The sequence below is a fragment of the Mustela nivalis genome, assembly GCF_964662115.1.
Source record: "Mustela nivalis genome assembly, chromosome: 1".
Classification (NCBI taxonomy): domain Eukaryota; kingdom Metazoa; phylum Chordata; class Mammalia; order Carnivora; family Mustelidae; genus Mustela; species Mustela nivalis.
The window spans coordinates 25,429,333-25,452,739 of record NC_139020.1 but is presented as its reverse complement, the minus strand read 5'-3'; the positions used below and the strand labels follow the sequence as shown (position 1 = coordinate 25,452,739).

The 23,407-nt window shown below is 40.3% G+C and overlaps 1 long non-coding RNA gene across 4 annotated transcripts in view; it reads left to right on the top strand.

Annotated features, from left to right (window-relative positions):
- The window catches only part of LOC309870175, a 102,231-nt gene that overhangs the window by 44,860 nt on the left and 33,964 nt on the right, over positions 1 to 23,407 (top strand). The window contains exons 4-6 of one of the 4 annotated variants that reach the window (XR_014314530.1): positions 4,226 to 4,431; positions 4,600 to 4,686; positions 6,610 to 6,701. This is a non-coding gene — a long non-coding RNA (uncharacterized lncRNA). Of the gene's footprint in view, positions 1 to 4,225; positions 4,432 to 4,599; positions 4,687 to 5,340; positions 5,439 to 6,609; positions 6,702 to 23,407 lie in introns of those variants that run through there. The other 3 variants (XR_014314531.1, XR_014314528.1, XR_014314529.1) reach the window with 3 other exon arrangements.

Sequence of the window (23,407 nt, the reverse complement as noted above, 5' to 3'; positions counted from 1 at the left end):
TTGGGAGTTCATATGGGGATGGGAGAACTCTTTAGGGAGGTGGGTGGGGAGAGGGAATGAGATTTATATAATATAATTTTAAATAATAGCTGTGTTATGCAACTGGCTCACAACATTCCTGAAAATTTAACAGTTGGCGCTTGTAAGCTGATGTGAACCTGCCCCAGCACACTTTGGGGTGAAGGTGAAATCGGGTAGTACAGATAGGTCTCTTATTGTCACACTTTGGACCTAGGTTTGGACTCTCTCTGTGAGGCAGGATAATGTGAAATATTAGCTATTGTTTTGTTTCTCTAGTTTTATGTATTTTTATTTTCTCCCACCAGAGAAGGTGATTAACTTTTGTATTTTTCTTGTTTCAGAGCCTTTTTTAAATTTTTTGCTTTGTTTTTAAGATTTTATGTATTTATTTGAGAGAGAGAGAGAGAGAGAGCATGAACAGGGGCAGGGGTTGGGGGGCAGCTCAATCCCAGGACCCTGAGATCATGACCTGAGCTCAAGGCAGACGCTTAAACAACTGAGCCGCCCAGGTGTCCCCGTTTCAGAGGCTTCTATATTTCTGGACAAAAACTCCTTCTTTAAAGAGCTAGACTTGACATTACCTACTTTCGTAGGACCATCGGAATACAGTCAAGAGGAAGGTCAGTAATGAGCATTGTAGAGTAAGACCGGAGGGCCCATTCTTGAGTGCAGTGTGTGAGATCCTTGTAAACTTCAAAAGCTTCTTGGTGGAAAGAATGAGCCTGATAAAAAGACTGAACTTGACTTTCTCACCAACTAAGTAGAATAGAGCTCAGCATAATTTGACTATTCTAGAGAAGTTAAGAGAAATGATGTTTCTTACACTCCAGTGTTGTGGAATGAAACTGATGCCCATTCCAACTGTGGGTCATACATACTTTTTAAATAAAAAAATATGACCTGATTCTATTTAAATTTTAGAAGGATAATTGTCACGTACATAGAGGAGGAATTGGAAGGAATTTTTCTCATTGAAAAATGAGACTAGTTAGTTGTGAATATCTACCATGATAAGGAGAATAATCAGGGTAGTCTGTGGGAGTAAAGAGGAGAGGACAGGCTCCACAATATTTTAGAGGATAAATCACAAAAGGTGAATACAAGTTATATGATTTTACATGTGAGTAGTTTAGCTTAGAGGCAAGTGCAACCCCACGCCTGTGTGTTGGTTACCCCTGCCTTCTGCATCCCTGGCACAGTGCCTCATACTTAGCAAGTGCTTATTAAATACATGTTGAATGAATGAAAGAGTGAGTAAATCCAATGCACAAACAAATGTGCATGTTTTTGCTACATTAAAAATGACTCTGGTCAAGAGAATGTCAAGACAAGCCATAGACTAGAGGAAAATCTTTATAAAAGATATGTCTGAAGAATGGCTATTATCCGAAATATACAATGAACTTTTGAAACTCAGCAGTAAGAACATGAACAACCTGATTTAAAAAGACCTGACAGACATCTCACCAAAGAAGATATCCAGTTAGCAAACAAGTATATGAAAAGATGCTCTACTTCATGTATCATTAGGGAAATGTAAATTAAAATACTAATGAGCTATAACTATACATGTGTTAGAATGGCCAAAATCCAGAATCCTGACAACAAACAAATGTGAGACTTTAGAGTAACAGGAACTCTCTCACTCACTGCTGTTGGGAATGCAAAATGGTACAGCCACTTTGGAAGAGTTTGGTGGTTTCTTATAAAACCATAAGATTCAGCAATAACACTCCATAGTAGTGCCCCAAAGGAGTTGAAAATTTATGTCTATACAAAATCCTGCACATGAATGTTTGTAGCAGCTTTCTTCATAATTGCCCAAACCTGGAAGCAACGAAGATGTCCATTCATAGGTGAATGGATAAACAAACTGTGGTCCATCCAGCCAATGGAATATTATTCAGCAGTAAAAGGGAATGCGTTATCAAGCTATGATGAGATAGGGAAGAACCTTAAATGCATACTATTAAGTGAAAGAAGTCAATCTGAAAAGGCTACATACTGTGTAATTCCTACTATAAGACATTTTGGAAAAGGCAAAACTATCGAGACAAAAAAAGATCAGTGGTTGCTGGGGAGTAAGGGAAAGGGAGGATAAAGAGGCAGAACACAGAGGATCTTTAGGTGATTGAGACTACTCTGTTTGATACTGGAATGATGGATACATGTTATACTTTGTCAAAATCCATAAAATATATTCCACCCAGTTAAGAATCTGACTCATGATCTCAGCCCGGGTCTTGAACTAGGGGTTGTGAGTTCAAGGCCGGAAGTTGGGTTCTGTGTTAGGTGGGGAGCCAACTTTAAAAATATTATAAATATATGACACCAGGAGTGAACCCTGGTGTATACTATGAACTTTAGGTGATAATGATGTGTCAGTATAGGTTCACCAGGGACTCCTGGGTGGCTCAGTTGGTTGGACGACTGCCTTCGGCTCAGGTCATGATCCCGGAGTCCGGGGATCGAATCCAGCATCGGGCTCCCAGCTCCATGGAGAGTCTGCTTCTCCCTCTGACCTTCTCCTCGCTCATGCTCTCTCTCAAATAAATAAAAATAAAATCTTTTAAAAAAAAATACAGGTTCACCAGTTGTAACGAATGGGCCAGTCTGACAGGAGATGTTGATACTGGGCGAGGCTGTGTGTGTATGTGAGAGGGTAAAGGAAATCTGAGTACCTTCCATTCACTTCTGCTGTGAACCTGAAACTGTTCAAAAAATAAAGTCTATTTAGAAGGGAAAAAAAATCTGGGAGCTAGCATGAGGATTTATGACTTAGTACCTAAATGATGGTTATGAAAGCAAGAGCATTCCCACATGGCCTGGATATTCTGACCAGCAGACTACACTTGCATAAAGATCAGTGAGCCCATGAATGAAGACCAATAACAGTGTGGCAGGAAGAAATTCAGATAAACAGGATTCTTATGAGGTATGTGTTACAGAATAGAGTATGAGAATTTGAGTCAACTTACCCCAGTTTTCTGTTCCACGAATGTCAGGTAATTTTGAACTTTATCAGTAGTTACATGGTGTGTCATCTCTGGGTTTCCAAAACACCACTTTTTACCTGGCTGTTGTAGCAAAAGCACATTTCAGACCACGTTATTCTAAACAAATATTTGCAGGCAAGCAGACACAAAACGATCATGCAGCCTGTATATGCTTGGAATATTACCAGTCTCAACCCCTGATGCAATGACTAGTCTCCTCATGAAAGGCTGTCTCCAAGATGAAGACAGGCATATTCTGCTGGAGGGAGGGTCAGGCCTTTTGGTCAGATCCGATGATAGGATCATCCGCTGATGGGAGAGGTGTAGCACCAGATGCTCCTCTGGTAAGAACTGTCCCCCTGGTAGGAACTACTGACCTGAATAGATCCTTGTATATACGTTGTTTCTGCAATGATGGAGATGCCCAGATGCTAACAATCACATAACTTAAACTCCACTAGTTTTGCCAATCAGAAATTCTTTCTAACACACTCAATAATAAAACTTCTGAAGTTGATTTTTATTTAAAGATTTTATGTATTTATTTGAGTGAGAGAGCACGAATAAGGGGAGAGCAAGAGGGAGAAGCAGACCCCCTGAATGGGAGCCCAACACTGGGCTCGCTCTCAGAACCCTGACGTCATGAAATCATGACCTGAACCAAAGGCAGACCTTTATTTAACCAACTGAACCACCCAGGCACCCTTGAAGTTGATTTTGACAAAAATACCTTTGAATGCTACCTGGCCAGTTCTTAGGGTGTTAATTCTATTTGGCCACATCATATGCTAATTGAGCCCTAGGGTGTAGGTAGATTAGAATTAAATTTTTCGCACAGAGTTCCAACTGTTTGTATACCACAGTATTGTAAAGCAAATTACAACAGACAATAAAACCAAAGGAAATATCAGGAAAAAGATTTTTTAAAAAGCTCTAACATCAAAGTGAAACTACTACTGCTTTCCTCTGTACTGGTAACTATGAGATCTATTTGTACGTGTCTTCGATTATTGTGCTGGAGAGAGTGAGAGCATGTGGGCTTTATAACAAACAAAAACAGGTTAAAGCAATTTATTGCCTTCGGTTGATGTAGCATCATGGCTCCTTTCTGAGATTTCCCATTAACAAAGACCTTTATGTTAGGCTTTATTTGATGGATTTTTTTTCTTTTCTTTCTTCTTCTTCTTTTGTTTTTTTCTTGTAACAAGAAGAGCCACAAGTACTATGGGTGAGCAGAAAAACATCCCAGAGAGAGGTTGTCATAGGAACTGTGCCAGAAGAGCAAGTTACTCAATAGAATGTACCATCCAAAGAAGAGAGGAAGGAACTGATCTTGAAGCATCTTTTACCACCCATTTTAGGGAACAAATCTTTCATGAATCTCCTCATGGAAATTGTCTACAGTGACAGCAGGGTAAGTGAGATACCAGCAGGCTATGGGGCTGATGATATATATACCTCATAGGATTTTTGTAGAAGATTAAAATAGGTAAAATATATTAAATACCTACTCTATAAAGTCCCTGAGATATATCAATAATAAATAACAATAATCTTCACTATCTTATGTAACCCTTACTAGAGACCTCTGAGGAAGACACAATCATTATTCAAATTTTCCAGATGAATAAATGAAGCACAAAGAAGGTGAATTGTTCAAGGTCACATGGTAAGTGGTAGAGCTGGAACTCAAATGCAAGGTTGTCTGGCTCAAGGGCTCTTGCCCTTAACTTCTCTGTTGGGCTAAACTAGTAGGGAATCAATAACATAATAATTATAAAAATGCTTCTTTGGGGCGCCTGGGTGGCTCAGTGGGTTAAGCTGCTGCCTTCGGCTCGGGTCATGATCTCAGTGTCCTGGGATCGAGCCCCACATCGGGCTCTCTGCTCAGCAGGGAGCCTGCTTCCCTCTCTCTCTGTCTGCCTCTCTGTCTACTTGTGATCTCTCTGTGTCAAATAAATAAATAAAATCTTAAAAAAAAAATGCTTCTTTGGTGGTGGAATAGTCATGGGAGTTTAAATTACCATGAGATACATATGGCAGAATGTCATAGCATTTCTTTATTTTTCCCTTGAGCTTATTTTTCTTAAACCATACAGAAATGTGGTCCCACAGGAAGACAATCATTTTGTCCCATTCTCCCCTCCTTATTCTCCAGTGCAGAGCTTCAGGTTGTCCCCACCAACTGATGTCCTAGAGAACTCTAAAAACCCAAAAACCTTCTCTCTCTCTTTCTCCTTCCTTCTCTTATTCTCCTGCTCTCCCCTTCTCTCTCTCCCTCTTCTTTCTGCCCTCCCCCCCTTCCTGAAGGAGGCGTTCATAGCTGGAACTTCCTTACTATACTTTCCCCAAAGTTCTGAGACCCTATGTTATGGGCTAAATTTTGTCCTCTTCAAAGTTCATATGTTGGAGTCCGTTAAAGAGAAAATTATTCATCCAAATCATTCATTAAGAAACACTAAGAATTGGGGCGCCTGGGTGGCTTAGTGGGTTAAAGCCTCTGCCTTCGGGTCAGGTCATGATCTCAGGGTCCTGGGTTTGAGCCCCGCATCGGGCTCTCTGCTCAGCGGGGAGCCTGCTTCTTCCTCTCTCTCTGCCTGCCTCTCTGACTACTTGTGATCTCTCTGTCTCAGTCAAGTAAATAAATAAAATCTTTAAAAAAAAAAAATCTTAAAAAAAAAAAAACACTAAGAATTGATTCAGAGGACTATCAAAATAGGTATAAGGGTCCAAAAAATGTGGGTGGGGAGGAGGCTATAGTAGGGGAGAAAGATTGGACTCAAATTCAAATACAAAGAAAAATGGAAATTTGTAGCCACAAACCAGGGTTGGGGATCCAGGGACAGAAAATTACTAAGATGAAATATTATAGGTAAGGGAGGATTCTGTCTAAAAAAAACCTGATAGGATTCTTGCTCAAGTTAGGTGAGGGAGGTTAGATATCATCTGGGGAAAGGTAGATCATGAGGTACCCAATCAGATATTGAGGGTGATCAGATATCAAATATGGGAGTTTCTTGTTAAACTGACTTAGCAGGATTCTTGCTAGAAATAGTCTACAAGGAAGTCTACATGGGAACCCAAGGTCAGGCCTAGTGAAAAAGGGAGCTCAGAAAAGCATGACCAAAGTTTGATCAAGGTGAGAATCTTTGTGAAATCCTACCCCCTCCTTTAGTACCTAAGAATGTGACAGTAATTAGAGATATGACCCTTAAAGAGATGATTAAGGTAAAATGAGGTCATTTGTGGTGTCCTTATAAGAAGAGGAGGTGCAAAGACAGACACCCATGGAGTGAGGACCAGGGGAAGACACCAGAGGAAGACAGCCATCTAGAAGCCAAGGAGAAAAGCCTTTAGAAGGAACCAACCCCACTAACATTTTGATCTTAAGAGTTCCAGCCTCCAGAACGAGGAGGAAATAACTTGCTGTTGTATAAGCCATTCTGTCAGTGGTACTTTGTTAGGGCAGCCCTAGCAAATTAAGACACCCTTCAGTGAGCTCAGCATCTTGAACTTTATTCGAATCTGTGTCATCTCTTCGTCTTGGCATCTCTACTCTTGGCATTCTGTGGCTGTGTCTGTTTCATTGTAGTTAAGCACCAGGTGTGGAATGTGAACCTCTGTGTAAAATGGCACAGCTTTCCTCTGGAAAGGGCTCTGTAAAGACTAAATCCAGGAAAATTAACCAAGGTACGTGGTGCTTTCTTTTCTGTTCTTATGCCTGTCTCCTCCCACTTAACCAGAGTGGATGTTCCTCAGTGTAAAGACCACGGTGTACTCATCTCTAGATGCAAGTTCTTACAGGACGGCACTGCCATTAATTTTTTATGTATTTATTTACCACCTTCACCCCACCCCTAGTTAATTTCTAAATTCACAGACACTAAGATTGTGCCTATGAATTATTCATTTCTGTATTCCCTACAATTCCTGGTTCAAAGTAGGCACTAATTTATGTTTGGATTTTTTGACTGGGGAATACACACACACACACACACACACACACACACACACACACACACAGAGTATACATTATAATATGTATATAATCTTTCTTCTTTCTCTCTGATGAGGAGACTTTTGTAATAGAGACTCAAATGGAACTTAAAGCACATTAAACATGTGATGCTGTAAAAGTTAATGTAAGAAAAAGCATTTGTTTTTATTTTATTTTTTAAGATTTCATTTATTTATTTTGAAGATTTTATTTATTTATTTTAAAGATTTTATTTATTTGAGAGAGGGTGAGGGAGGGAGAGGGAGAAATAAGCTCCACACTGATCAAGGAGTCAAAGGCAGATGCTTAACTGGCTGAGCCATCCAGGTGCTCATTAAGATTTTATTTTTAAGTAATCTCTACACCCAATGTGGGACACAAACCCACAACCCTGAAATCAAGAGTCACGTGTTCCACTGACGGAGCCAGCTAGTCATCCCAGGGTCTGTTTTTATCTTAAATGCTCCAGTCCAAAGATTCTGAAATGCCTCAGCCTCTTCTTACAAGGGAGACTGATGAAGATTGAGTTGTTTAGGAAAAATGGTCATCATGACCTGAAGGAATCTTACTGCCTTCTTTACTCTCAAGATGTAGCCAGCATTTCATGGAGGAGGTTAGGCATCATTGGGGAAGAGGGAGAGAAAGGAGATTGCAGAGGAAAGGGATTCCCAGGCTCCCACTCAAGAAAAACTCTGTAAAGACCCCCAGGCAGCTCGTTGGAAAATAAATATTTCACCTGCGAACATCTTTTGACCTGTTTAGGTGTCTGGACCAGTTAGTAGCAGGATTCTCTTTGGTAATGAACTGTGCCTCCTTCTTGGACTTTTGGTAGAAGAAAGGGAGGATATATTTGATTATGGACTGCATCCAGCTGATCATGTTGAACCATGGAAACAGTGGAGACTGTGCACCTCCTCCTCAGTCCTGACCAATGGGAGATGCTTGCTCTATTGGTGGGGGGTGGGAGTGTCTAATTAGAAACAAGACACAGTCTTCCGTAATACAGCCCTTCACCTGACTCTTCCAGAGACATGATCCAAGGAAACCCTCCTTCTCCTGAAAGTGTTATAAAGCTGGTCAGGAATATCCGTTATATTTAGACAACAGTACGTGATGGACAAGGAAGACACGTGACTAACATGTATTTTTGCAGTAAGTGGATCACAGTCCTTTAGGAGCTTACTGTTGATAAGACAGTTGCCAAAACACTACAGATCTGTGTCAGGAACACCAAAGAAACAGAATCAGTCATTTGTGAAGAAGCAGAACAATCCTCCCTTAGACTTTGCACATTATCAAAAAAGAGCACAAAGGGAAGGTCGAATCTACCCTCCAAGTTCCTAATTATAATTCAGAGAGTCAGGAGGGAAAGAGAATGGAGAAAAAATTAAAAAAAAAAAATTAAAAAGGCAGCTTGGAGTTTGGGAACACTGAATAGAGACTGAAGATATTTCTGTCTTTGATGTCAAACATCCACATGTCACATTTTCCCCCTCAAAGTTGTTTAATTTTGTGGGATTGAATACTTCTTTCTAACACCTAGAAAAATATAAATGCCATCAATTGTTTGATCTCATCTGGGTAGTTTGAAAGATGTTTGTTTGTGGGTAGGGAAGTTAACACCTCAAAACGCACTAACCCCCTACGAAATGCCTTGAATGATTCACAGCAAACAGTCACAATGCAGGTCAGATGGTGCATTTCTGATGTAAAAGAGAAAAAAAAAAGGATTATTTAAAAGTGTGTATCCAGAAAGCATAAGGCTTTTGTATTGTTTGTCATCCACTGAAAGCTAAATAGCATTGGGATATGGTTATTTTAAGTTAGAGTTTGAAAAACTCAAACCAGTGATTTCTGAAAACAAACCAAAAAAAAAAAAAAAAAACAGTGTTAATTTAAATGGTTTTGAAAATTGGCACAAAGGAGAAAAAAGGGCCTTTCATGTGATGTATAAAGAAAATCTGTTGAAGAAAATTAGCTCCTACAGGAATAAGATTGATAATGTGACATTTACTCACTTTGATCTAAATTTAACATCTGCGTTTTCAACGTTCCAGTGCCCTTCTGGTTACTATAGTGATCATACCTTGCAACTCAATATTTAATTCCTTGGTAACAGACAACAATCGCAGATACCAGGGAGGGCATAGGTAAAAATCTGCCTTATTAAATACTATCTGGGGACTCCTGGGTGGCTCAGTCAGTAAGTGTCTGCCTTTGGCTCACGTCATGATCTCAGGGTCCTGGGATCAAGTCCTGCATCAGGCTCCCTGCTCAGCAGGAGTCTGCTTCTCCCTCTCCCTTTGCCTGCTGCTCCCCCTGCTTGTACTCTTTCTCTCTATGTATGTCTCTCAAATAAACCAATAAATAAGTATCTTTAAAATAAGTACTTTTCAGCTGGAGTTGACCTAGAGAGTCACTCCTGATGTTTGATGAAGCTGTGGACAAAAAAAAAAAAAAACCCTCAATAGTTGGAGCCTCTCTTCTGTCCAGTAATGTGCCATATTCAATGTTTATTCTTTTTCTAATGTAGACAGATCCATGATGTGGGAAGATTTTTTCCCCCCACAAAAACAACTAGTCTTTGAAACTTCCATATTAATACAAAAAGAATCTCCTGACCACTGAAAAGAACAAACAGTAAGTACTTTATTATATTGTGCTCCATACTCTTAAAGCATCTTGTCAAAAGTCCTATTTGAGCCCTCCGATAAAAAGAGTGTCCAAAGATTCAAACCTGAGTGGCACCAAGATATTCCAACATTCACATTTCTAGGTTTTGGCAGTCTTCATGTGTTAGAGACAGCTGGCAAATCTATTGAAATGCAGGGTTCTGAAACAAGGACTTACACTTTTTTTTTTTAAGTAATTTCTATCACCAACATGGGGCTTGAACTCAAGACTCCAAGATCAAGAGTTGTATGCTCGACAGATTAAGCCAGCCAGGTGCCTCAAGAACCCACACTTTTATTTACTTGTTTGTTTACTTGTTTTTGTTTTAAACATTTTATTTATTTATTTGAGAAAGAGAGAGCTTGAGCGGGGTGAGGGACAGAGGGAGAAGCAGACTCCTTGCTGAGCCGGGAGCCTGATGTGGGGCTCAGTCCCAGGACTCTGGGATCATGACCTGAGCCGAAGGCAGACGCTTAACCGACTGAGCTGCCCAGGTGCCCAAACCCCTGCTTTTAAATTTAGCTTTTCCATTGCCACACAGTAAACAAAGGCAAATATAAACAAAAATTTGATTGAACAGACCAAAAATATACGGAAAAATGGAGAGTGATTAAAAAGAGAAGGGGAATATTAAGAAATCAGTGTTGAAATGTTCAGAAACCTAATAGTAATATTGATGGTAACAGTTACGAATCTCCTTATGCATCCAGCCCTAAAACAGATCCCTTAACTTTCATCCTGTGTTTAATCCTCATGGTAGCTATAGAAGACTGTCAGTATTCACACCTCCATTTTAGAGATGAGGATGTAAAGCCGAGAGCATGAAAATAACTTGCTCAAGGGTTTCCAGTTATGCTGATAAGTGGTAGGACTTGTACATATTTTAAAAAGTAACAGCAAAAAAAGTTCAGGCCATCCAGAGGAGACATTATGGGAAGTTTGTCTCACCATTGCCAAAAGATAACATGGGGGGGGGCGGGTCCTTGGAGCTTGCAGTGTAGCCAAAACCATTGAATGCATAGTCAAGAGTCGAGAACAGGTACCCAGAGCTCCCCTTGGAAGGAGAGAACCAGAGATTGGATGTAGATTTGACTTTCATAAAGCCTTTTTGTTTTTCTATATATGGAAATCTTCATGTGCCCTTTAATAAAAATATTTACATTTATGTATACAGCCACATCCTCCAACTGGGAAGTGGAGTAGGTAGAAATTCTTTAGAATACCTGATATGCCAAAACATGATAGTTGTAGGTTTCATGTTTGTTTCTCCTACGAAGTAGTCTATGGACAAAAATGGGTGATAATTTTATTTCTGTTCTTGGGAACTCAGGGTGGGTATCAAACAAAGATAATCATATTTCATTACAACCCAGTGTAATTTTAGCAGTTCATTCTGTGAGCATGTATTATTGTTTATTGTTCCATAGGAATCAATCACAGGTGAAATGTTAAGATAGAGTGGAGTGGTCTCTTGTAAAGAGACTTACGCATAAAATTTAACGGGTTGCTGCTGAACTTCTAAATGAAGGGTAGAAAAGAATAGTAACTTCAATGCACCACAAGAGGGCGCGCTGGTACTTTTAAATTCAATAACTTCGCCAGGCTCGAGAGTTAAAAGACAAGTGGCAGATTTCAGTTAAAAGCCGGTGAATTATCAAATACCCAAGATTCTTAAAGTGACTTTTGTGGGATTTGAAAACAGTGATGAGGTTTTTAAGGCGTGTTGTTTTTTATTTTCATAGGAAGAAATGAGATTGTTTTCCCCCTAAAAATGTATTTTCCTGGGTTAATATTTTATTAGATACATACTTTGTACTGCTGACAGTTATCGAGACAGCTTGGAGAAACTGAAAAGAAAAGTTGTTTCTTTTTCTTATCAGCAATACAAGTTACAAGTTGGTGAAACTGGGGTTCATTTTAGTAGATGGAGGAAAGGTTAATTGGAGAGAATTATGACAAATTAATAGAGATTCCCATATTCTTCTCCATGCCAGTTACCCTCACACAAGTAGCGAGGTGATTCATTATGTATTAAAGAGTGGCTTTTATCGACAAGACTGTCTGTGGTTGTTAGGTCCCAACAGTGCCTCTTTAATAACCAGTGAAATCCAAACACGGTATTGAAAAAAGAGCATAAATGTTGTACCCTGCAGTTATGGATTAGAAATAAAGAAAAACAGGCAAACGACAAAATTCTCATAGCATATGTGGTTTGAGGTGACCCTGGAGGTATAGGTGATATTTCTCTGTCAGAGGAAAACTTATAAATATTTTCACTGGAAATGTTTCTTAGTCCAGGGATTGGCAACCTTTTTCTGTAAAGGGCCAGACAGCAAAGACTTCTGGCTTTGAAGGCATGTGGTCTCTGTCTACCTGGAGCTACTCACTTTTGCTACTGTAGTGTGAGAGCAGCCAGAGGCAGGCAAATGAATGTGGCTGGTTGTGTTCCAATAAAAGATTATTTACAAAAACAGGTGCCAGGCTAGATTTGACCCTGGATCACAATTCACTGAACTTTGCTTTAGTCTAGCTGTGGATCCCTAAACAGAAAAGGGGTGAGGGAGTAGAAGAAATAGCTTTGGAGACCTCAACCTGGGGCGGGGGGAGAACCTTTAACTGGAGAGTATAAGGGTATAAACAACTTCACCTCAGGTCCCAAAGAGTGCTCAACAGAGTCCTTAGCAAGAAGCCAAAATAACAGCTGTTTTAGGAAGAAGTGTATTTTAGAAAATTGGTTGAAACATGTGTATAGGCCTATGTCTAAAATAAGTAAAGCCCCAAAGGTGCAGTAAATCAAAAATATCTGAGAGATGGGGATTTTGCCCTGAGCATCAGTAGTCCTGGCATGGTGAGCCACCAGGAGGTAAGGAAAGTCTGCAACTCTGCCGGAAACTACGAAGTTTTGCAGCAAGACAATGGTCAGTGATAAATTAGCCCTAAGAATGGACTTTTTGAATGTGAGGAAGCATCCCTAAGTCCCAACTCAAGGACATTTTCTTTCTTTCTTTCTTTCTTTCTTTTTTAAGATTTTATTTATTTATTTGACAGACAGAGATCACAAGTAGGCAGAGAGTCAGGCAAAGAGAGAGGGGGAGGCAGGCTTCCTGCTGAGCAGAGAGACTGATGCGGGGCTCGATCCCAGGACTCTGAGATCAAGACCTGAGTCAAAGGCGGAGGCTTAACACACTGAGCCATCCAGACACCCCATCAAGGACATTTTCTAAAGGAATGCTGGAACTTTAAATACGTTGAAAATAATTTACATGGTTCATAGAGATACATTGCCTAAGAGTGACAGGTGCATTATACTTCGATTTCAGAGATGAGCGAAGATTTCCATGAAATCAATTAATTAATTGCCGGGGGGAAAAGCTTAGATGACTTGGTTCCCAAGTCTGGCAGCAGAAAAATGTCAAGAAGATTTCTTTCTTTCTTTTTTTTTTTAAAGATTTTATTTATTTATTTGACAGACAGAGATCACATGTAGGCAGAGAGGCAGGCAGAGAGAAAGGAGGAAGCAGGCTCCCCAATGAGCAGAGAGCCCGATGCGGGGCTCGATCCCAGGACCCTGAGATCATGACCTGAGCCGAAGGCAGAGGCTTTAACCCACTGAGCCACCCAGGTGCCCCTGTCAAGAAGATTTCTTAAAAAACACAGTTTCTCAGGTCTAATTCCAGACCTATTGGATTTGATTTCCTAAAGCCTGTGGTGCAGGCATTTTGACAGAGCTACCCAGGTGGGTCCTGAGAATGGCTGAGCTAGCAGAAACCCAGGGGCATTTGGAAGCCACTAGAACAAAGGACAAACCCTGGGTTTGAAGTCTGGCCATACTAGGTTCAGATTCAGACTTTGTCTTCTATTAGTCATTTGACCTTGAGCTAGTGATGTGACATTTCCAAGCTTCAATCACAATGTCTGTAACATGGAGCCTATGTTTACCCCTGTGGGAGGGGTTAAAATCTGATGTGGCCGTCAGGCTTGCAGTCTAGACACCTTTGGCTCTTTTACATCCTCTCTCCTTTTCTTCATGGGAGTAATACAGCTGGATTTGCTTCACTCGCCGGTACACAGGATTTTACTAAAAGTGAGGGCATTTTTCAGAAGATATGTAAATTGAGTTTTGTTCCATAGAGGCATTTCTTCTTGAATTTCCTGAGAACTCTGAGTCCAGGTCCTGCCATCTCTACTCTTAAACAGCAACTGGGGAGGCAGAAGACAAAGAAGGGACATGTCGAGGCCGCAAACGTCCCATCAGGTCCTAGCTTGTGTTGACTTTCTTTGCAACTTGGTTTAAGGCCGTTCCAAACCATTGTTGGTAACTTGGCCTCAGATCCCAAATTCCTGTTGTGGTTAAGCTTTGTTCTTACATGCAGGTGGAGGAGGCTTTTCTTGCCAGAAGTTCAGGCTGCAGGGAATGAGGCCACACCTGCTGCTCCTTTATTTTCTCTCTTCTCTGGTTCATCTGAACAAGGACCATCCCTCCCTATGAATCTGGAGTGTGGAAGATCACGGGCAGCCTACCAATTGCTGTTTGACAGCAGATGTGATACCAAGGAAGGAGTTGCAACCCCCTTCCTCTGGCCAGGAGCGTCCTTCTTATTTGTAAGCAATTATTCATCTGCTCTTTGGGAAGATGGGTTGTTCCTCCTTCCTGAACATAGGGGACTGAAACAAACTCATCAAAGAAGAAAATGAGTTTGCAGTGGGAAACTTTCCACAGTGGGAAAGTAATTGGGGGGGGGGCATAAGAGTAGTGGAGTTTGGTAATCATTACCTTATTTTGTTGAAAGAAGAAAGCCAGGAAAAACAAAATTCTGGTAAAAGAAAGAGTTGCTTTGTTTACACGTTTGTAGTGACTTCTCCAGCGGTTATGGCTGGCAGGTCAGAAAGACAAACACATTTCAGGGGTGGGGGGACTCAGCATTTGAATCAGGTTTCTTTGTAAGTAAAACCTGAGGGTGTACTTGTGTTCCAATTTAGAGTTGGACATTAGCCAAGGCAGGGGTGAGGAATTCATCACCTGGTTTACTGCTTACTTTTACTGTTGGTTCTACTTGGCAACTTGAAGCAGAGTAAAGGAGGCGGTTATAGTCTTTCAGGGAATCAAGATAGGACAACTGGACAGCATTTGAACATTAGAGGGTTATTTTATTTTAGGATGGTTCTAGAAATTGAATGATACTTGTACGGTCTAAAAGTAAATCTACCCTAAAGCTAAGAATCTCTCAGAATCTCAAGAGAAATAGTCTCTTGGATACTCAGGAGAGCGTTCAATGAGTTCAAATTAGTGAGAAGTAAAAATTTTAAATAAAGCTGAAGTAGTCATGTGAAAAAAATAAAGGGAGACAAAAAGATGAGAGGCCTGCCTTTTTTTGTTTTTTTTTTTTTGTTTTTTTTAGGTTAGCAATTTTGAATGCAAAAGGGTCTCATCTTTAAGATAAACTCTTAATAACACAGAGGACATGGGGAGATGGAGAGGAGAAGGGAGTTGGGGGAAATTGGAGGGGGAGACGAACCATGAGTGACTGTGGACTCTGAAAAACAATCTGAGGGTTTTGAAGGGGCAGGGGGTGGGGAGGATGGGTGAGCCTGGCGGTGGGTATTATGGAGGGCTCGGATTGCATGGAGCACTCGGTGTGGTGCATAAACTACGAATTCTGGGACACTGAAAAGAAATTAAAAAAAATAATTTTTAAAAAAGATAAACTATTAATGCTTGCTATTTTTCTAAAATAATGTTTGAAGGCATTACTTTGGGGTGAGAATAATGGCATTACTTTTGGTCCTTGAAATGATTGCTTTGTGCGTTTCCAGGCGCTTTTGATATTTGCGATGGAGAAAATGAGCTCAGGCCAGGAGAAAGGCTTTCACACTGTGGTACTTGTTACAGTGTTTTTTGCAAATGGGCTGCGACACTGAGATATGACTGAGTGATGGTTCTTCCCACACAATGAAAACTTAGAGTAAAATTAAAAAATAAGTAACAAGTTCTATGGAAGCAAAGAGCTAATTCAGCTAAGATTTCACTTTATAAAACTAGAAACCTTGGCATTATCTTTTCTTTTGTTCCTTCTGCCCCTAATCTGTACCCAAGGTCCCACTCCCTTCCTCTGCATTTTCTTGGCTGCTGCTTTGCAAAATTCTTCAATCTCTTTCCCTCTAAACTAGAAGAGCAGCTTTCTAAATGTGTTCCTGCATTTGCCTCTATTTTTTGGTAATCCATCCTCCTGAAACATAGGCCCAATTATGTCATCCTTCTGCTAAAAATCTTTGACACAACTCTGATGATCCTGGTGAAGACAGCTGTCCCTGGGGTTCTCTCTGCTTTGGAGTAAAACCTTCAGCAATGGTCCAGTCCCATAGAGAGAGGTGTTTCAGGGCTCGGCAGGTTGTCAGACCCCAACCAAGTAACTTGGAGTTCTTCCAGAAGCTACAGGTCTAGCAGAAAACTGATTGCTGATGAGGACACTGAGTCAGAATCTCAGTTGTGTGCAGTGGGTACATGTTGAGGGTGGGGGAAGGCTGCAGGCCCAACGGACATTGAGTGCCCAAGCACCCTGGACAATGGGCGGTAACAGCTGGACTAAATTTAGAGCCTGTTTTCCAATAAATATGGAACTGTCTACTTCCTGGCCTATTTGGGAACTCCTAAAGACTGAACTGAGCAGTTTTGGATCTTTGTAAGGCCAGTGAAGCAAGATTAAGAAGGGCTTCCTACATTTTCTATAACCATGTTTCCCAACCTGAGCTCATCAGACAAATTTCTCAGGAAGATTCCAGGGATCCATTACAAATGGTCTGAGTCAGGTTATCCAGATTATCCAGATGTAACCCCCAGAAATAAGTTTTTTAAACAAGCTGTCCAGGTAATTCTTTTTTTTTTTTTTTAAGATTTATTTATTTGTTTGTTTGTTTATCCATTTATTTATAGCACGGGGGAAGGGGCAGAGGGAGAGAGAGAATCTCAAGCAGACTGTGCGCCAAGCTTGGAGTTTGACTTGGGGAACCATCTCACAGCCCTGAGATCATGACTTGAGCTGAAATCAAGAGTCAGATGCTTAACTGACTGAGCCACCCAGTTGAGCATAGTGTGTGGAACCAATGAATTCAAGGGGGAGAAAAAAAAAAATCAGCCTTCCTCACCATGTTATTCAAGGCTTTCAACCACAAAATTCTTATCATTCTGTAGCCATTTACTTTTGTGGGTTTTTTTTTTTCTTTTTCTCTCCCCCTGCCCCGCCACAGAACTTGATGATCCTACTCACATTTATTCATATTTTTATCTTTGCTGTAATGCTGTTTCTCTTCTCCAGTTGGAAAAATGCTATATTTACATAACAAGGAGATCCAACTAACTGATCTTCTGTGAAGTTTCCCCTGATCATGCCAGCAGAATTAATTCTCTCATACTCCCAAAGAACTTTGTATGAGTTCTTTGATACATGAATTTATACTTATCTTTTCTAAGTTAAGTGGATCTTTACAAACTCAATGTATTGTGAATCACAAAACAGTACACGGGACCCAGCAATCAGAATTGTCTTCGATAATCTGGGATATCTGATTACCACAATTACAGTTGCTGGTGTGTCTTCCCTGATAAAAATGAACTTTTTAAGGTCAGAGAGAGTGCTGAATTCTCCAGTGTAACCACTAAAGCTTCTGAGCACCTGGTTCCAACATGTGGGTTTTTTACCCACAGCACCAAACAACTCTCTGACACCAGCCAGCTGTTCCACAATTTAACTCAATTCTAATACTATCTACTGGGAGATGGCATCAGATTCCACAGGTTAAAGTCTCCACCCCCGGGGGCTCCTGGGTGGCTCAGTCAGTTAAGCATCTGACTCCTGATTCCAGCTTAGGTCATGATCTCAGGGTTGTGAGGTTAAGCCCTGCATCAGGCTCCACAAAGGGCATGGGGCCAGCTTAAGATTCTCTCTCTGGAGTCAATTATCATATGGTTCCACTTATTTGTGGAGCATAAGAAATAACACGGAGGACATGGGGAAATGGAGAGGAGAAGGGAGTTGGGGGAAATTGGAGGGGGAGACAAACCATGAGAGACTATGGACTCTGAGAAACAATCTGAGGGTTTGAAGGGGCAGGGGGTGGAAGGTTGGGCGAGCTGGTGGTGGGTATTACAGAGGGCACGTATTGCATGGAGCACTGGGTGTGGTGCATAAACAATTCTGGTACACTGAAAAGAAATTTAAAAGAATTTTAAAAATCACAAAAACAAACAAACCTCCTTCAACAACAATAACAAAAAGATTCTCTCTCTGCCCCTCTGCATCTTAAAAAAAAAAAAACCTCCATCCCACAAGACTGCCCTCAGCTTCAGCAATCAGTGCCTGTTACCTGTGTTGTTCCCCATGCTTCTGTGATCAAGTAGCTACAGACTGGAGACTTCCAAGGTTCCCTCCTTGGACTTCAGACATCGGTCACAAATCCAGGTGATTTGTGCACTTCTGACCAATTGACTAGAAACTAGAGGTTCCCAGAACCCCCTCCTTGGGCTTGATTTATTTGCTAGAGTGGCTCATAGAACACAGGAAATCTGTTTACTTGCTAGGTTACCAATTTATTACAAAGGAATTAAAGGATAAGAACCAATAGTAGCCAGATGAAGAGATAACATGGGTCAAGGTAGGTGGGAAAGGGCATGGAGCCTCCAAGTGCTCTCCAGGCATACCATTCTTCTTCAAATCTCTACATGTGCAGCAATCTGGAAGCTCTCCAAATTCCATCCTTTTGGGGTTTTATGGAGGTTTAATTACATAGATGATTGATTAAATCATTAGCCATTGGTTACTGGACTCTCTCTTCAGCCCCTCTCCCCTTCCAGGAGGTCAGGAAAGTGGGACTGAAAGTTTGAGCGCTCAAATCACATGGCAGGTTTTTCTGGCAATCAACCCCATCTTTAGGTTATCTGGGTCTAAAAGTCACTCACCAAACACAACAAAAGATGCCTTTATCGCTCTCATCACTTAGGATATCGCAAGAGTTTTAGGAGTTCTGTGCCAGAAACTGGCACAAAGACCAAATATATATTTCTTAATATAAATCATAATATCACACCTACTCAACCCTTAATATAGTATAAGGCACATAGAAGGTGCCTAATAAATGTTGAGTCATGGAGTATTTATGTGAACATGGTGCTATCACTATGACGGCTTAGATAATTTTAGCACCACTCAGAAACTGGGAGCTCCAGACTCCTCTCAGAAAGTGAACGGGGGAACGTTTTCTTGTCTTTCTCTTCCTCTGTCATATTTTAGTTAAGACCAGGCATAAAGCATGCTAGGACATCAGCAATATCACACCAGGAGCAATACCACACTAGGAATGCATGATCTGCCAGAAGAGGAACTGGAATGTGCTATATAGGATATATACAAGGTCTCAGCTCTCATACATTTTAAATTCTAGCAGGGAGATTGACCAAAACCAAGTTAAGCAAATGTATTTTCCCAAAATGATAACTTCTTATCCTAGTAAAGGAAACAGTGAGGAATATACAGATCAGATGATTCAAAAAATGATAAATGCCATGAAAAAATAATAAAAGGGGTGATGTGCTCTGCTTGTTGAAGATAGTGGGGCAACATGAAGGCTCTTGGAGATGTCTTTTGTGTTGAGAAATGGATACAAGGAAAGAGCCAACCGTGCAAAGAACTGGCAGGAAACCTTTCCAGGAAGAGGAAGCCTAGAGTGGCACAACCTGGAGATATGAATGAACTTGGATGTTTGAGGAACAGAAAGAGACACATGTGGCTAGAGGCCTGGAATGAGAGCCAAACTATAGGCCATGTGGTTTGGGAGGGATGGCAGATGATGTGGGGCCTTGGAATTTTCATTTTATGTTGTGTGCGATGGAAAGGCATGGGAGAATTTGAGGGAGTGGGTGACATGGTTTCATTGTCTCATCTAGAAATCTGAGAAATACTTAAGTGGTATAATTAGCAGAATTGGGTGATTTCTAAGATACATTTAAAGGAGAAAGTGGCATGAGGAATTGCAAAGATTCAAAGGTGACTCTCAGGTTTTTGGCTTGGCTCATTGGGTGGCTGAGGGTGATACAGAGGGAGAAAGCTTTGTATGAAGGCTGATGCGCTGTCTTAGACATGCTGAGTTTGGGGTTCCTATGGGGCACCCAGGTGGAAAGTTTGAGTAAGAAACTGGGTAGGTGGGTGGGAGGTTGGGGGAACCAGGTGGTGGGTATTAGAGAGGGCACGGATTGCATGGAGCACTCGGGGTGGTGCAAAAACAATGAATACTGTTACGCTGAAAAGAAATAAAAAATAAGAAAAAAACCAGAAACTGGGTCGGTGTCTGCAACTTTGGGAAAAGTCTTAATCAGAGGTATAGGTTAGAGACTCATCATCTTCATGTAGGTGGTTGTTAAAAACCTTGAGTGAAGGAAATTACACTGGAGCATGCAGCATGAATGGGCTAACAACAGGTCTTTGGGAACAAGAATATTTTAAAAGTAGATGGAGAGAATAGCAACCAAAGACCATGGGAAGCAAAGGACTTATTTTTTTTTTTAAGATTTTGTTTATTTATTTGACAGACGAAGATCACAAGTAGGCAGAGAAGCAGGCAGAGAGAGAGGAGGAAGCAGGCTCCCCCCTGAGCAGAGAGCCTGATGCGGAGCTCAATCCTAGGACCCTGGGATCATGACCTGAGCTGAAGGCAGAGGCTTTAACCCACTGAGCCACCCAGGTGCCCCATGGACTCATTTTTTTTAAAATAAAGCCTTACACATTTATTAAATTTGAAAGCATGGAGGCTTGGGAGGTGAATGGTAAATGGAAGCCCAAGTGACTTCACTCTGTGTTGTCTGCTCTTTGAGAAACTTGGCAGAGAATGGAAGGAGACAAATTATAGAAAGCAGTACAGCATTAGTGGGATTTGGTTGGGGGGAAGACTTGGTACTATTTATAGGCTAAGAGGAGAAAAGAATAGAAAAGAAGAAATGGAGTATTTAAGAGAAGAGGGAAAGTTGGAAGAATGAGCTGAAAGAAAGATGGAGGGATTTGGAAGAGTTAACTTTAAATGACACAGATACCTTGTTTTCTTAGCATGTAATGAGGTAGTTAGCAATGAGGTAAGGTGTGGATGTCCACACATTTGCATGCAAGGTGGTAGGATTTAAAACAGGGGATTTATGGTGTGTGGTCCCAATTGTATTATTTAATATAGTTAGATAGTAAGAGATTGTTGGTCCAAGAGCTTGGCATATGTGTAATGGTTTATTTTTTTTAATTGAAGTGAAATTCACACAATATAAAATTAACTACTTTATTTATTTTTAATGATTTATTTGTTTATTTAGAGAGAGAGCATGAATGGGAGGGGCAGAGGCAGAGGCAGGAGAGAGAATCTCAAGCAATGCCCCCCTCCTGAGCCCGGTGTGAGGCTCAATCTCACGACCCTGAGATCATGCCCTGAGCGGAAACCAAGAGTCGATCCTCAAGTGACTGTGGCACCCAGGCGCCCCACTATTTATTTATTTTTTAAAGTAGGCTCCACACCCATTGTGGGGCTTTAACTCAACCTGAAGACCAAGAGTTGGATGGTGTACCGACTGAGCCACCGAGGCAGCCCTAAAATTAACTATTTTAAAGTTAATAATTCAGCGGCATTTAGTACATTCACATTGTTGTATTTTAAAGTTAATAATTCAGTGGCATTTAGTACATTCACATTGTTGAGTGACAACTCAACTCTAATTCAACGTCCCTAAAGAAAGTTCTGTATCTACTGAACAGTTAGTTATTCCACACTTTCCCCTTCCCTCTATCCCTGGAAGTCATTAATTTGCTTTCTGAATATGTGACTAAACCAATTCTGCAAACTTCCTATAACTGGAGTCATACAATATGTGAATTTTTGTATCTGGCGTCTTTCACTTAGCATAGTGATTTTGAGGTTCACTAAGTTATCACAAGTACTCTGTGCCTTTTTATGGCTGAATTACCTTTATGTATATAGCCACAATTTGTTTATCCATTCATCTGCTGATGGGCCCTTGGGTTGTTTGACATTTTAATAAATTGTAGTAAAGGACACATAACACAAAATGTACTATATTAAGCATTTTTAACTGGGTAGTACGATAGTGTTAAGTATATACATATTGTACAACAGCTCTCTAGAACTTTTTCATCTTGCAAAACTGAAACTCTACCCGTTGAACAAGTACTCATTCACCCCTTAGCCTCAGCCTTTGGTGATCACATTTTATTTTGTTTCTATGAGTTTGACTACTTTAGTACTTTGTATAAGTGGAGTCATGTTGTATATATCTTTTTTGTGACTGATTTATTTCATATAGCATGATGTCATCATGGTTCATCCATGTGACAGGATTTCCTTCTTTTTAAAGGCTGACTGATATCCCATTGTGTGTGTGTGTGTGTGTGTTTTCTTTATCCTTTTTTCAATTCTTTGTGTATGTAACAAGAAGTTGGATTGCTGGGTCATATAATAATTCTATTTCTAATTTTTTGAGGAACCTCCATTTTGGTTTACATAGTAGTTGTACCATTTTACATTCCTACTGACAGGGCACAGATGTTCTAATTTCTCCACATCTCTACCAACACTTCTTTTCTCCTTCTCTTCCTCCCCTGCTGCTCCCATCCTCTTCCTCCTCATCCACTACCTCCTCCTTCTTTTTTTTCTTCCTCCTCCTGCTCTTGAAAGCAGCATTTTAATGGGCATGCATTATTTGTTTGCATTTTATGATAATCATTGATTATTGTTTTCATATGCTTTCTGGCAATTTGTTAGTCTTCTTTGAAGAAACATTTATTCAAGTCCTTCACTCATTTTTCAATCAGGTTATTTGCTTTTTTTTGGTTCTTGTTGTAAGAGTTGTAGGATGTCAAATATATGGTTTGCAAAATTTTTTCCCATTCTTTTCTTTGATATGCAGAAGTTTTTAAGTTTTATGTACTCCTGTTGGTCTATTTTCAGTTTTGTTGCCTCTCCTTTGGTGTCATATCTGAGAAATCATTGCCCAATCCAAAATCAGGGAGTTTTCCTCTGTGTTTCCTTCTTATAGTTTTAAAAGTTCAGGAATTTTGTTTAGGTCTTTATCCATTTTTTAGTTGATTTTTGTATATGATATAAGGCAAGAACCCAACTTCATTCTTTTGCAGAAAGATATCTAGTTTCCCCAGCACCATTTGTTGCAGAAAAGTTTCCTTTTTCTGTTTTGTAGACTTGGTATCCTTGTTGAAGATTATTTGACCATGTATATGAGGGTTATTTCTGGGCACTCTCTTCTGTTCGTTGGCATATACATCTGTCCTTATGATAGTAGCATACTGCATCGGTTACTATAGCTTTGTAATATGTTTTGAAATCAGGAAGTGTGAGGCCTCCAGATTTGTTCTTTTTTCTCAGGAGTGTTTTGGCTGTTTGGAGTCCTTTGAGATTCATATGAATTTCAGGATTTCTTTTCTATTTCTGTTTAAAAAAATACCATTGGGATTTTGATAGGGAGTACATTAAATCTGTAGATCATTTTGGGTAGTATGAAAATTTTAGTAATGTTAAGTCTGCTGATTTATGTACATGGATGTCTTCCCATTTATTTGTATCTTCCTTTTCTTTTCTTTTTCTTTTTCTAAAAAAAGATTTTATTAGTTTATTTGAAAGAAAGAGAGAAAGAGAGAATGAGCAGGGGGAAGGGCAGAGGGAG